Source organism: Heterodontus francisci, chromosome 4 (genome assembly GCF_036365525.1).
Source record: "Heterodontus francisci isolate sHetFra1 chromosome 4, sHetFra1.hap1, whole genome shotgun sequence".
NCBI classification, from domain to species: domain Eukaryota; kingdom Metazoa; phylum Chordata; class Chondrichthyes; order Heterodontiformes; family Heterodontidae; genus Heterodontus; species Heterodontus francisci.
Genome location: NC_090374.1, coordinates 79,359,967 through 79,364,264, shown reverse-complemented (window position 1 = coordinate 79,364,264; position 4,298 = coordinate 79,359,967). Strand labels below are relative to the sequence as shown.

Here is a 4,298-nt window from a genome sequence, read left to right as displayed (position 1 = left end):
ACAGGCGCCGCGACATGGCAACAGCAGCAAGGATAGCGCCAGAGACCTGCAAAAATGCAAGCCAGTACATGAAGTCCACAGCGAAATAGACCTGAGACAAGACTCAGAGTGGAGCAATTCTCAGCCAGAAGATGATCAGGCATTTCACATTGTGACCCTGACACATTGTGTTGATGAAGTCAAACAACTGGAAGCTTTTGCTACGATCAATGTCATGTGCCCAAAGAAAGTTGGCAAACACACACTCAGGACTAAGAGTGACACGAAGCTAGTGCAAATATCCTACTAATCCGAATCCTGAAGGATATGTACCGGGGTCATTGGAAACTAATTATATAACAAACAACTGCAAAGTTAACTGCATACAATGGGTCACCCATCCCTCACAGGGGCACACTAACAATGCAATGCAGCTATGGCAAGTCGGCATGGAAATCACAAATATTTTACCTGGTAGACACGAGCAGACCAGAAATGGCAGGACTGCCAGTGTGCAAGGACCTCAACATTGTGACTATCCACGAGATTACCAAGGTACCCATTACAGCAGAAAAGACCAAGGGTACCCACATTGAGTCAGTCCAGGACTTACAAAAAATGTACCTGGAGAGGTACGATGCCATAGGAGATTTCAAAGGCGATGCCATACTGCACCTCAGAGAAGATGCAGTCCCTGTGTCCAGCACCCTGATGTCTGAGATTGAGTCACAGTTCTTCCAGGATATCAGCGTTTCTAGTTTGGAGAGTATCAGCCCCTTCTCAGAGATGCCACACCAAGAGAATGAAGATCTAAATTCAGATGGTGAAAGTTCTTCGTCAACAGGCAGTGTTTCTTCATGCTCCAGTGACACAGAAGAAGAGATTGCCATTGTAACCAGTGAGAAGCAAAGGCTGGCATTGAGGAGCATTGTCAAGGAGAAATCTCCAAGGACCAGAACCCACTTGCAGTCTCTGACCAGCACCAAAGGGTGCAGTCTGGAAATCCAGCAACAGTACAACTACGCCGCGCCCTTACCTCTGCTCTCCAGAGAGCCGCCAGCACCAGAACAAGCCAAAACACACAGGTACCTCCGTGAGGCCAGGTATTCCTCTCCCAACAAGTCCTCAACCTTGAGCCCCAGGCCTTCAGACACAGAGGATGAGGCGAGGTGAAGGATACACAAAGTCCTGGAGAGGCAGAGGAGGAACAAGTTGAAGCATTGTCTGCTGGCTCTTCGAGATGAGGTGCCGGAATTTTCCAAGAATGACAAGGCCTCAAAAGTGGTCATCCAGAGAAAAGCAACAGAGTATCTTAGCAGGCTGAAGGCAGAGCAACAGAAACTGAATGAAGAGAGGGAGAAACTTCAGAAAAAAACAGCAACAGCTTATACATAAATTCTCTGAGATGCAGGAGACACTGCTCAAACAACCAAGGGTGCAGTCCACCTCCCCAGAAGGTTATACCGTAACAAGGTCTGGAAGAGTTGTCAAACCAGCAAAATGATATATGGACACTTAAGTTTCTGCATTTGTAAATTTCAGAATCCCTATCTTCATACTTGTAAATTATATAATCTCTATCCCTGTATAACTACTCTTGATATTATTCAATTTTATGTGTTTTTACTTGTAGCGTACAAGACTTATCTTTGGAAAGAAAGGGGATGTTGTATGATTGCTTTAAGAGTGATGTCCCTTTAAGAACTCAGTATGTTAATGAGCTAAGTACCAGGATGTAGTCATGTGACTGGAAGCCATGGTCTCTCTGTATTGTAACACCTGGACAAAGGTTCTGTGTATAGTTTGCTCTGTATTGTATGTACTAGTTTAGCTGTTAATAAACTTCTTGAGATCTTCAAGGAACTGGAATCCAAGTACATGATTGTGTTACTTAAGACAACACAAAGAAAGACATGTCAAGATAGACATTCCTTTTGTTGCCTTGCTTTCTAAAAGGAGACTGGATTTAGTTCACATACTTAATTGAACCACAACGGTTGTTTTTCAGTGGGTGCCAGCCTGAATTCTGACAAGCTGCATCAATTTGAACCCAAGCAAGAGAAAACTTTCATGATAAATGATTGATCTGCATAAAGCAGTTTATATTGCCTCTCCTCATTCATCCTTCCAAAACGCATCACTTCACGCTTCTCTGCATTAATCTGCCATGCGTCTGCCCATTTCACCAATCTGTCTATGTCCACCTGAGGTCTGTGTCTCTATTGTCCATACTGATTAATTTAAGTTTCCAAATTTTGTGTCATCTGCAAACTTTAAAATTATGCCCTATATACCCAAGGTCCAGGTCATTAATATATATGAAACAGCAGTGGTCCTAATACCAACCCCTGGGGGAAATTGCTCTAGTCTGAGAACAAAGGCAGCAGACACATGGGGGACACCACCACCTGCAAGTTCCCCTCCAGTTACACACCATCCTGACTTGGAACTATATCGCTGCTCCTTCACTGTTGTTGGGCCAAAGTCCTGGAACTCCATCATCAACATGAACTGCAGTAGTTCAAGAAGGCGGCTCACTACCACCTCCTCAAGGGCAGTTAGGTAGAGGCAACAAATGCCAGCCTTGCTAGCGACGCCCACTTCCCATGAACGAAAATAAAAAAGAACAACCATTCACCACTATTCTTTGCTTTCTGTCCCTTAGACAATTTTGTATCCATGCTGCCGCTACCCCTTCTATCCCATGGGCTTCAATTTTACTAACAAGACAATTATGTGGTACTTTATCAAATGCCTCTGAGAAGATAGTACAGTCCATATTGAACTTAATTGTAAGACCAATTCATTACTGTTACTCATTGTATGAGTGCTATCTGAGCAACCCTCAGTTGTTGCCGTGATTGTATCTTGTTTTTTGTCTTTTGCTGATTCAATCCATTTAATGATTGAAAGTAGTAATAACAGGTTATAGTGCATTAGCATGTTGTCTGACTAACTGACATGATATCAATAATATCCATGCATGGTTTGTAGAATGCCAGTCTGTGGTGCAGATATCCATAGATGTTCTAATGTCTTCATGAGGCACATTGGGTTGTTGAGACATAAAATCTCCTGACAAATAGAAAGTCATGTTCCAATCAGTCTCAATCAATGGCAAGTCTATTTGGTAGCACTGCCAATCTAAAAGAAAGTGGTGAATTTTGCAGCCAGCAAAGGTTCAAAATGATGCTTCCTTTAATAGGCTTGATTGTTACAAGAAAAATCTGAATTCAAAAAATTGAATTGTGTTTTAAAAATAAACAAATACTTTTCTGGTAATGTGTTGTCAAACAACAAAAGTCAAGTTATGGTAACTGATAAAATTTTTCCAGATGAATGGGTAAATTAAACTTTCACAGTCCTCATGATCCAAATGCTCAGGAGATTGGTTGATCAAAAGCATTTATTCTTCAGCCTGTTCTAAAATCTGACGAACCATTTGAGTACTTCATTATTTTGTTAATTTCATTTAATAAGAATTAATTGCCATACCTTATGGAAAATACATGATGCACAAGCTGTTAGAAGGTAAAATACGTGTTAAGCATTATTAAGACTAAGCTGTGAAAGGTGAGAAGACATTTTTGTGCAAACAGAAGAATTCTTTAGAGTATTAGGTCAATTCCCCACAAAGAATAAATCTGCTCTCAACAATTGAGCTCAGACATTGGAAGCTGGATTTTCTGTTTGGGATTGGTACCTTGACTTTGGGACTAAATGCGGGTCCCACCCTGCACTGTGTCGGGACTCGTCACACAACAACGATTTTTGCAGGGTTGGCCAATTATTGGCCAGAGGGCTTGCTCACCATCCAATTAAGAACAGTGGGCAAGATCCCGAGGCTGGAGGGCCAATAGGATGTCCTCCATCAATGACACATTGGCAGCCCCATTGGTCAAGGTGGGAGCTGCCAATTCCAACATAGAGAGGGCACCTCAAGATGAAAGCGCCCTCTGAAGATCAAGTAATAAAATTTAAATTGAAAAAGGCCACGATCGTGGAGGGCCATGACAGATGCAAGGGGTCCCTAGCAGGATGAAGCAGCCCCCTACCCTTCCTGGCCTAATTGGCTACCTGTCACTTGCCCTTGACCCAACCCTTTTCAAAATGGCTCCGGGTTGGAATCCTGCCATCAAACCAGCACATTGGCCAGCAGGGGGAAAATCTGGGCCTACCCGCCTCTGGTCACGCCCCAATCAGGCCTTGAAAATCTGGCCTTAGGTCACTTATCCAATGATTATCCGGCGCCCAAGATCACAGGTTAAAAATGATTGCTTCTATATGGAAAATGAATGTAATAGACTATCTCTTCCAAA

General features: G+C 42.8%; 1 pseudogene; it reads left to right on the top strand.

Moving 5' to 3' along the window:
* Window positions 1-402: 402 nt before the first annotated feature.
* Window positions 403-1,483, top strand: LOC137368800 (N-myc protein-like; annotated as a pseudogene).
* Window positions 1,484-4,298: the final 2,815 nt, after the last annotated feature.